The following is a 12,003-nucleotide window of genomic DNA, read 5'->3' as shown; positions in this document are numbered from 1 at the left end:
TTGGAGTTGACGATCTCATGGATCGTTAAGGGGTGTAACCTTCACCTCGTGAACGGTTTACAAGTTCCTAAAACTTGTTGGCGACTCTTTTGCTCTAGCTTCCTTCCCTTTGGACGCCACCGTACTTTAGTGTATGATCACAGTGGGGTTCAAGTTTGGGATAATGCTTGAAATATTCCCTACACTTGCATCATTGTTCCTTTCTTTTTTTTTACTACTATTCCTTTATCTTTGTTTTCCTATTTTCTTTATTTTTGTTTTCTATTCTTTTCTTTTTGTTCTTTGTTTGAATAAAGTTTTTAGGCTTTCCTTTTCATTTTGTTGACTTTCTTGTGAATTGGACTATATACCAACGGACTTTTGCTTTTAAATGAACATCTTCCTGCTTGGTAGTGGTATGCACGGTTTGAGAATATGCTTAGTTGATTCTAGGATAGCGTATGCTAAGGTAGCTTGTTTAAGAACTAGAGGGATCATGAAACTTGATTCTACTTGTTTGTGTCATGCTTGGTAGTTACTTCATATGGTCGATTTAACACCTATAGTGAGTATTTGATACATCCATGTGAGATTTACAAATTTTTCTAGCCTCCTACAATTACTTAAATGAGCGGCATGGATCCTTGACTTTTGCGGACCTAATCTTGAATCTTGACTCATTTAATTCTCAAACACAAGACCGAACCATCTAGGGAGGACAAAGGCATCTTTTCGGGGTGGTATTTTTCTTTTCTAGGATATTTTCCTTTATTTTTAGTTCATTAGGTTGCATTTGCCTACTTGCTAACCTTTTGTGCCTTTTCCTTTCTTTTCAAGCCTCATCTTTATAACTTTGAGCCTTTTGTTTCTTTTTGTTCCATTTTTTGTTTTTGTGAAGAAAATGATCATGTTCTTGGAGATTGTGGTATATGAGTTTGGATATTGGTTCTATTTGTAAGCAAGCTTGTGTTGTGTATATCTTGTGAACAATGGCAAATAAATGATTGAAAAATCCGTCCAAGGTTAAAAAAAAAGGCAAGGACATTCAAATGCAAAGTTGAAAAAGATTTCCACGGTTAAAAGAGGCGAGGACAATGAATAAAGTAAAAATTGAAAAATGATAAAAATCAAAGCAAATTCAAACGCTTTGGCAAAATTGAAAAAATTAAAAGAATAAGTCATTTCAAATTTTATTTTTTTGATGTGATTCTTTTCTCCTTTTCAAGCATTGGGGACAATGCTTCCTTTAAGCTTGGGGGAGAAGTGTTTACGCTTTTTGTATATATGATTGTGGATATAGCTTTGAATAAGCTTGGGGGTGTTAGTTTGGTTTTGTTTGGTGATTACTTAGTTATGAAGAGAAGATTTGATCACCCTTTTGCTTCACTAATTAGGAATACCACCAAATTCTAAATTTTAAGCCTAACCTCACCCTTTTGCTCTTATGTTACTGTTGGGGTTTGGTGAGTCCGACTCACCGCGGAAACAACCCCGACCCAAGGAACCACTCGTAATTAATAAAACCATAAAGCATAAATAAATAAGCACAAGAAAAGGAAGAACGAATCATACCCTTGAAGCGAGCTTCGCCCTCTCAAAACGGGCTCTTACTTGAAAGCCTTGAGCACCGCAAATGCCGTGCCTCCAACGATATCCACCCATAAAGGACGAACACGACTTTTTAGGCCCGCTACCTTGGAGTTAGCAAGGTGCGACCAAAACCCAAGTGTTAATGGAGTTTAAGAGTTTTTCCAAAATACGGAATGCTCTTTCTAACTCCCACTCAAGCACTTTACTCCAAATCCCAAGGTTGGTATTTATAGAGGAAAGTATGAGTGGGAATTTCTATCCCATCAATGTGGGATCATGAAATTCCACAAATTAATTCAAAGATAAATTAAATTAAAATTGAAAACTAATAATAAATCTAAAAGTGGCATTACCATGTGAAATGGGTTGGTGAGGACCACATGGAGAGTAGGGGACCGTACTTGCTCCCCACTCAATACTCTCCTTGTGCCACATGTCCTTACCCACTTGCTCCCATATTCCTCAAGCTTCCCCATAGTGACCGGCCCTATGGCCCAGCCACGAGCCCAGCCCGAGCCCAACCCCGCACCAAGATGCGGGCTGCTGCTGAGCGTGGCTGCTAGTGCGTGCACTGCTAGCACGCCTAGCTTGCGGCAGCTAGCTGTTGCACGCACCACGTGCACGCGGCTACTAGCTGCTGCTGTGCGTGGCTGCTAGCACGGTGCGCTAGCACGCACCTAGCCAGCCATGCTAGGCTCGGCTTGGTGCGCTTGCTAGCCACCTATGCTTGGACATTTTTGCCCCTAGCATTCGGATGCTCGGGGCACTCCGATGCTAGGGGTATTTTGGGAATATGGTCGATTTATTATTATTTTGCGCGTCTCGTCTTTTTATTATTTTTGACTCGACTTCCGACGATCGGTTTCGACGCTCCAAGCTCGAATTACCGACGTCTAAATATTTAACACTCGGGCGACGAATTAATTTCTTCCGAATTAATTCGTCGAGTCGGTTCGTATATTTTGCTTGGGTGTGACCCGAAGGGTTCAGTCAAGATTAAGCTGTAATATTAATTATATTAATATTACTGATCGGAAGCGGCCTCCACCCAGGCATTCCGATCACTTGACCTTACTGAATATATTAGCTTTCTAATAATTCTGAACCCGCTATCAGAATAATACACTTGTTCGAAGGACACCATTCCTTTCTGTTACAACCATTGGGAAAGACCTTTTGAACTAGAGGTTGAGTCGCATATCGAGGGAAGGCATTGTGAGTGAAAGCCTAAGGAGAGGGAATGCAAAGTCAAGACGTCGAGTAGCCTAAAATATGTTCTTTTCCGGCTCCTTCGAGGAGCTATTGAGATGCTCACTTGAGGGAGATTTGAGATTATAGGGAGAACATAGTAAGATCAAATGGGATGAAGGTGGATTGTTATAACTAGTTCTCTATGCTTAGCATATTCCATGATTCAATCAACCTCGGATATCTTGAAACGTGCATACCCTTATTTGCTTAAGTAAGTTGTTTATTCATTTAATGTGTAGACATTTTGTAAAGTACAATTTGTAAAGGTTTTTATTTTACTTTTCTTTTGATTTCTTTTACTTTTGAGATTTACCTCATTTTTGTTGGTAAGAGTTATGGGTAAACCTCTTAGGAAACCCTTATGAGACCATTACTTGTCCTCTAGAGCGATCTAGGGGTTTAAAGGGCTTGTTATAGCTAAAAACAACCGTGATTCCTACGAAAGTGAGTCTTAGTGTATATTCTCATCATATGTATTTCTTTTTCATTTTTGAATAAGTCTTTCATCTTATTCTTGCTTTCTTGATTTTGATCGAGGACGAGAAAAAGATTAGCTTGTGGGAATTTGAAGAGTGTGGCACTCATTTTTAGGATGCTTTAAGATCGCTTTAATAGCTCTATTCTTTCCTTTTTCCTTAGTTTTTCTCTTTATTTCTGTAGTTTGCTCTTTCCTTAGTTGATTTTCCATTTTCATGCATTTCTTGGTTTTTCTTGTCTTTTTCCCTTTTATTTGTTTGTTTTCTTTCATTTTTCAGGTTAAGGTTCGTTGTTATCCAAAGATTCCCGAGACCCCTTCCCAAGTTTGTCATTGATTAGGATGCCTAGTGTTCTCCATTTGAAGCTCAAGCATGGAGAAGTGCAAATTCCATTTGACCTTAGGCCGTGCATTCAAGCCGTGGGGGCACAGATTCTCGTGTTAAACCCACCGTCGAGGTGATTTTGGGTCTGTCATGTCCCGTGTTTATCAAGAGCATTGAGTGGAGCGAACGAGGAGCATCAAAATGATGGTGAAGTAGGCTGCCTTGATCCTAGGCGCGGGCGCGCCACCTGCTCTCCCTGTTCCGTACCCAATTTTGCGTGGCCGCGTACTCTCTTGAAGAAGGTCGCGCCTGTATGGATCTATTTTGGACAATCTTACTAATTTCTATTTTTTAGTTTTACTATATATAGACTTGTCTTCTTTTTTGAAGGAAGAATATCATTAGGGGATGAGAAGAGAAATTTTAAAGAGAGAATTAGAATTAGAGTTTTAGAGAGGAAAATACTTATTCTTAGATTTTAGAGAGAGAAATTCATGGTTGATGATTGATGATTCTACGTAAAATTTCTATTGATTTCACCAAAGTTTGTAAGAATTTCTTTTACTTTAATGCAATTTTTAGTTGTTTGACTTCAATTGTTTGTTGATTGTTCAAATATGTTGATTAGTTGATTGGATATGTTTGATTGAAATGATGATGATGAATATGTTGATTAACTTAGTTTTAGTTTTGATTTCTTCCATGGATAGTGAGTAGTTTACTTGCTAGAGATATGGTGAATCATGTTTGAGTAATGGTGATTAGTTAAAGAGTATCTAACTTTAATTGTCAGGGTAGATTTCATTGTGTGCCTACATTGATACGGACCATTGATTTGTAGCTCTCATTTATCGATCGAGCTTGGTTTGTGACGTTCCTAGTATAGTCTTTCGTAGATGGCGCTACTTAGACCCTTAGGAGATAGCTTGTTGATCTCTTTTGATTGCATTATCTATCTTCCCTCGCAATACTCGAATTGATTAATCTCCAACTCAATTAGTGTGTGTCCATTAAAAGAAGATGTGGATCCTAAATCCCTAGTGTTTCCTATATTGATTTACTTTGTGTTTGCGTTGCTTGTTTAGTTGAATCTAGACATCCTACATTCCCATTTACGCTTCGAGATAGCTTAACTTTAGCAATAGTTAACTTCCCCCCATTCTCTGGGGTTCGACCCTTGACTTGCTTCTATATTAGTATTTGGGTTGGTTAAGTGTTACAAATTTGATTTTGACCGTGGGAGGATTAGTTTCAACGACCTAGTCTCAACTCGCGTCATGGCTCGACTTTTCAGATTCGGTTACGATGCTCTAAGCTTGAAATTTGACGTCTTTCTTCAAAATACTCTAATGACTCATTAATTCCTTTCGGGTTAATTCGTCATCACGGATCGTTAACTTGATTGGGTGTGATACGTAGGGTTCGTTCAAGATTAAGTTGTAATATTAATTATACATTAAAATTTGTAAGGAGGGTGATCCCATCGTAGGGGTCCTTCCTTAGATGTCCATGGCCATTTAAAAGCCCAAGACTTTACACTTGTTAGGGTGTATTAGGATTTGAATTCCTGACTTTTTGGGAGACCTTGAATTATAAATGATACTCTCATCACGCTATTTTGTAAGAAACAAGTAGGAGACGCCAATGAGTTTTAGGAAAACTCATAAACCTCGTTCATGCCTTTCTCCCAAGTAGAGTTCAAGGGATAATTAGCACGAATCGTAAGTTTACCCATGCCAAATTAGTCTACATAAACAATGAATGAGTTCGGGAGCGAGGGTACTAAGATAACGTTCCCTTTAGAGGGGAATCACTATCTTAGCCCTATTACGGCCTCTACTAGCTCTTCCTTTTTCACAATTTCATTACTAAACAATATATGTAACGTCATACCTAAAGACTAAGTCGGTTGATTTTATTTACAAGCATTAATCACGTAGGAATTACATTGCAAAAGTCGTTATTCTTTGTTTAATCAATATTCGTGAAAAGAACAAAATAAAAGATATTCGCTTTGTCTTAAGTGATAAACCAACAATTAATTATCAAATTCTAGTCTTGATTAACAAAAGAATACTATGTGAATTAATAAATTAAAATTTTGTTTAAAGTGATCAAACAACACTATTTACTCAATTAAAGTTATTTAAACAATAAAAGAAAAGTGATTTATCTAAGTGCTCAGGAAACTAACCGTTCTTCTTTTATGTTAAATCTCCGTTTAATGTGTTTATGGACTTTCTTTCTTCTTCGTACCTCCAAGGTATTCAATGGATTCAATTAGGGTAGGAAATTTTTTGGGAAGAGAGAAGAAAAAGTAGTATGATAGTAAGAGAAGTTGAGAGATTAGGGTTTTGAGAATACTGAGGTTTTAATTCTGAATTTTCGGTCCTCGTAATGTTGAACGAAGACACCTATTTATAGGCGTAGGGATCTAGGTTTAGGGTTTTAGAGCCGCTCCGTCAGGTAGCGTGCGCAACTCTTTGAGTCTTTGGGTGCCGCACGCATATCAATGAGTCGCGCGCGCCAAGCGCGCGCAACTTATTGAGTTACGTTGGTTTGCGGTTTGCCTTATACGAAAAGCGCGTTTTTAAAACTTCCATAACTTTTGATTACGGAGTCGAATTACGTCTTGTGAGATATCATTGAAAATCTATGAATTTCTACTTTCCAGTGGCGTTAAAATTAAGTTAAAATTTGTAATGGATCAAAAGTTATAGCCGTTGGAGTGCAAGGGTGTCTGAGGGCCCGGTTTAGTATTTTGATCATAACTTCTTCGTTTTGGCTTTGAATCGGACTTGTAATATACCATTGGAAAGATTTTTGAAAGGTCTATCCATATTTACAGGCCTTGCATGGGAATTTGATGGTTGTTTTATCTGTTTGGCTCGGTTTTCAACAATGTAGGTTCCATTGGATCGAATCATTGCATTTGACGCATTTGGGTCAGTTATTAATCAAGTTTAAAACATGTATGAATATGTTTTAGGCCTAATTAGTAATCGGACAAGGCTCTAAGATAACTTGGTCTCAAATATGGGTTTCAACTTACTTCATAATTCTTTTCATAGTCCATAAAATCTTCAACTTTCATCTAACATGAAGAACGAATTTTTGTAACATCATTGCACTTCCTTTCGGGACAAGAGGCCAAAAGTAGATGTCTACAGTTATTTCGTACTTGATCGAGTCTAGAATAGACGATGATCAACGTAGTCAAGGAAATAAATCCAAGACTCATTCTGTGAAGTTCCCTAAGAATAAATAATCTTTCAAAAATGTTAAGGATGTCGAAACGATCCTTGGTTCGCTAAGTGTTTGAAACAAGTAGCTATTAAGGATAGAAAAATTTATCTCTAGCCTCAACGTGCTAAAGAATCTAGATTGATCCTTTGCATTTGTAGAACACTTTTACAAGTAAAGGTGTTCGAGGTTATGTCAAGTCATGAGAAGAGATCGGTTTTAAAAAAGAATAAAAGGGGATGATTTCCTCTCAATCGTGTCATCGTTGGTCTAAAGTCCCTCAATATTTCATTGAAACTTTAGCCTGGCTTTAACAAAGTAAAAAGATGAAAAAGGTGTTTTTGGTATTCGAGCCGAAATGGTCCGGTATTCGAGCCGGATGTCCACAAGATAGAAATGCATGTCTTAGGACTGGAGGCACATATCCAAATCCAGTGAGAAGGAAGAAATTCAACAACTCTCTCAGCATTTTTGTCCACAAGATGAGTACACGTGTCTCAGGACTGGGGGCACGTGACCACATGAGCGCGACATCGTCTCGTCGCTTCTTTATACAGGGGGTGGACGGACACCCTAACTGTCCGGTAAGCTAGTAAGCTCACTAACTACTGTATTTTCTTCCAATCAAGAAGTGTCTTTTTCCTGATGGTTCGGCGCACCTGTCGACTTGTGAGCTAAATCCTAAAGTAATCCTCTACCTTTTAGTTCTGAGAGGTAGATCTCACAATAGCTTGGGCTGAAGTGAAATTTTACGCAACACCTACGCCGTATAATTTTGCGCCGTACGATACGCCTTTTGCATTTTTACGCGGCATGACAACGCCTTCCTTTTTGCTTCAGACGTGAAAAAAGAAGAAAAGCCGGACATTTATAACGTCAGTACAGTAAAATGACAAACCTGTCTATGGGTGCTTTTACGTAAAGCACCACCACGGAACGTCTTAAGACACTCTTACAAAAAAAACATTCAAAACGTATGCTTAGGGAAGGCACAAAGCAAGGTGTGCATGCAAAATGATGCAAAAAACTATCAAAGAAGAAAATAAACTACTGGATGCAAAGCAATTTTAAAAGATTTCGATAATTCGCGCGTTATTACGTCTAACAACGTACAAATCCGTTGAGAATAATTCAAAATGGTTCGAAATCTGAATACTGGTCTTTTAAGTGACCAGTGTCCGTGCACAACATAGTGAGTCGGGCGCGCAAGAAATTGGGTTGCGCTGGGATGCCACGCGCAACTTAATGAGTTGCGTGCAACATTTGGATTAGTAAAAGATTTGGAGAAGCGCAATTTGCAGCTCACTTACTTCTTCTCCTCTTTCTCCAATTTTTATCTCTTTCCATTTTTTGTTGTCGTTTGAAGCTAAGGAAAGTAAATCTTTCTCCTCTTATTCCACCAGACTTTGATCTTGGTCAATAAAATGGAGAAATCGAATGAAGAATCCTAACAAAAGTTTGGGTTTTCGATTCGATTTGTTGTCATGAATTTGTTTGTTTGTTGTTTTTACATTAAATTACATGTTTAAGTATTGATCCTGTAAGAGCATGTCAAGAATATATGTGTTTTTTTTTATTCAAATTTTAACTTTGTGCTTGATCTTTATTTTTATTTTTTTTGCTTACATAGAATATACTTGTTAATTTAATGTAAATTGAAGTGCTTAGAACAACAATTATGCATTAAAATTATAAATGAAATTTTGAACTTTTATAATAGCATATGAATTTGTTCTTGCGACTTATATTTTTTTTTTTCATGCGTGCGTAAGTTTCAAAATTGGTTTTATCAATGATAAAAAATAGCTGATGGTTATCATTATTCACTTATAAAACTGTGATTTCAAGATTAGCACAAAACTAGTTAGTTTAGGAAATTCTTGAAGAGATCATCGAACTGGTGTAGCTTGGTTATATTTCGGGTTCGTAAGCCCCCATTTTACATTTTTGAATGTTGTAGCCCCCAGTGTTGGGTGACTTCTATGATTTGCTTGTTGTCAATAATTAGACCATTTCATGTTACTTGAAAAGGGTCTAAAAAGCCTGTGTTTCTTCTTATTATGATAACAACTATGATCTTGGAAATGATTAAATTAGTGTGTTTAAACAATTTTTTAACCATTCATAGTTTTAACAAAGAAATTTGCTAAGTCTAGTAATATTGGTCAATCATTAGAACAAGTAAGGGGAAAAATGAAATGTTGTTCAAATTTTTCGTCTATTGTTGACAACTTCTTAAGATCGCGTCTTCAAGCTTTGTCTGTTTTTGACGTAGGTGAAATCCTCTCTAAAAATCAAGTCCATCAATATGATTCATGGTTTCATTTATCAAGTCTCTTTAAATTAATATTCCCACAGTATAGACTTTTTGAAATGTGTCTAAACCAAGGTATTGTAAATGGCACTTGTAGGGTGGAGACATATTGTCTATGAACTTTGGGACAAGTTCATGATCTGGAGGTCTTTGTGGAATAAGAGCAACCTTTTATCGCCACCTAGAAAAGAAGTCAATGAAGCCTTCTTCTTCCCCTTGCTTAAGCAATTCGAGATCGCGCAAGGTAGTTGTGAGCTCGATGTTATCTCCATATTGGGTTAAAAACGCTTTTACAACGTCACTCCAAGTGGAAGTTTGTTTTGCATCGAGGTTATAAAACCATGATCTAGAAATTGGGTCCAATGAAAGAGGAAAAATACATGCATATAGGCTTGGCTCAACCCCTTTCAATGCCATAATTCCAATAAAGCTCATTAAGTGAGTCCTAGGATTGTTTGTAACCTTAAAGGTTGGCATATCTATAGTCAAGAACTTTTCTGGGAGAGTCTTGCCACTAGGTTGTGGTGCAAGCTAATAATTGAAGTACTTATTCCCTGAGTTAGCTCGAAGGACAAGTTTCTCCAATGCCTCTACTCTTTCGGCTCTTGCTTTTTCTTGCAGAATGTTTTCTTTTTCTTTTTCTACTTTTATTTTAGCATTTTCTGCTTTTTTATAAGCCTTCATTTGGTCTTCTTCTTCTCGTAGGGCCATTAGGTTTTGGAGTTCCTTCTAAATTTCTCCAATGCTGATTTGTCACCCATGATTGGACTAGTATGCGAATGTGGAAGATGATCTAGTAATGTGTGTCACGAGAAATTGAGCGCGTTCACTTAAACCTTTCTTGCCAAGCATTCAAACAATGAACCAAAGACAAAATGATTGTTTTACTTTTTTTTTATCCTTGTAATACGAATTCACTTTAAGCAAGTTTGTTGATGAAGAATGTCAAAAAAAAATTCACAAACAATCATTAATGGAATGTCATGATTTGTGTTGACTTCAACAAGGTAATAACCTAAGATTTTACTTTAAATGAATTGTTTTCGAAAAAGGTAAAAGAGAAAGAGAAGAAAGTTGGATTGGAAGTACGCATCAAATTTTTAGAAATATTAATCGACCCGAACACACTCCTTAAAATGATCAAATATGCTATAATATTTGTTGATCATTTAGATTACAATACAGATCAATATCTTTTTTTTTTTTAATTATGACTCTCATATTGCTTATCTTTAAAGGATAATATATTACTATTTGTTAAAAAAGAAGGATGGCCTCCGAATGTAAAATCCAAGAAATAATTAAATCATTTTCTCGATTCATCATTCATTATCTTCTCTCTCTTTTTTTTTTTTTTTTTTGAGAATGAGAATAATATATTTCTTTTGTATCATACTCTTTATTTTTTAAGAACGACATTTCTTTTTTTTTTTCGTTCTATTTCTCTCTTCTTTTTTTGTGTGAGGCAATCATCCCAAGTAAAGTTCTCAGGATTTTTTTTAAACCATAGAAGAGGTAAATAAGTTATACTCTTAAATCAAGGTTGACCAATTACAACTAAAAAAATGATGAACACAAAAATAGGCACGTTTAAGAATAAACATATTGATGACGTCCTATTAAGAGATGCGAACTTCTAATGACGAACCTCATAAGAAGTAATGTCATTAGCTCGATTATGCAAAAAGAACGATAAAAGATATTTTCTGACTTTTTTTTTTTGCGAAAACGCAAAAAGAACGATAAAAAAACATGTTTTTCGAAAAAAGACGATTATAGTAAAAGTTAGACAACATTGTTAGCCAATGATATATTTTTCGCACCTACTTAATGTAAGGAGGGTGATCCCATCTAAGGGGTACTCTCCTTAAATGCCCTTGGCCCTTTAAAAGCCTAGGACTTTACACTTGTTAGGGTGTATTAGAATTTGAATTCCTTACTGTTTGGGGGACCTTGAATTAGAGATGATTCTGTCATACACGCTTTTTTGTAAGGAACAAGTAGGAGTTGCCAATGTTTTTTAGGAAAACTCATAAACCTCTTTCATGCATTTCTCCCAAGTAGAGTTCAAGGGTTATTTAGTATGAATCATAAGTTTACCCATGCCCAAATTGGTCTACATAAACCAGAAATGAGTTCGGGAGCGAGGGTCTAAGTTAACGTTCCCTTTAGAGGGGAATCGCGATCCTAGCCCTAGTGCGGCCTCTACTAGCTCTTCCTTTTGCACAATTTCATCACCAAACAATATATGCAACGTGATACCTAAAAACTATGTTAGCTGATTTTATTTACACACATCAATTCATGTAGGAATTACATCGTAAGGTCGTTATTCTTATTTAATTAAATTCGTAAAAAGAACAAGAAAATAAACAATATTCGCTTGTCTTAAGTGATCAACCAAAAATAATTTTATTCAATTCTAATCTTTATTTAACCAAATATACTATATGGAATTGATTAATTAATTATTTTAAAGGTGATCAAACAACACTAATTAATTAATTAAGGTTCTTTTATACAAGAAAATAAACGTGATTTAACTAAGTGCTCGGGAATTTACCACTTCTCTTTGCTAGATCTCCGTTTAGAACACTTATGGATTCCTTCTTGTTGGGGAACCTCCACCGTAGTAACAAAGTATCAAAGGGGTGAGTGTTTAGGACAAGAGGGTTAGGAAGCACAAGTTTATAAGTATTCTGCCAGCATTTTTAGGTTATTTTCTATGTCTTTAAGCCTCGGAAGGGTCTTATTTATAGGGAATGATTAGGTTTAGGGTTAAGAGCATTCTGCCGCAGCAGGTGTCGCGCGCAACAAAATGAGTTG

The sequence above is a fragment of the Chenopodium quinoa genome, unplaced genomic scaffold (genome assembly GCF_001683475.1).
Source record: "Chenopodium quinoa cultivar QQ74 unplaced genomic scaffold, ASM168347v1, whole genome shotgun sequence".
Lineage (NCBI taxonomy): Eukaryota > Viridiplantae > Streptophyta > Magnoliopsida > Caryophyllales > Amaranthaceae > Chenopodium > Chenopodium quinoa.
The sequence above is the reverse complement of the archived record's forward strand: the minus strand, read 5'-3'. Positions refer to the sequence as shown.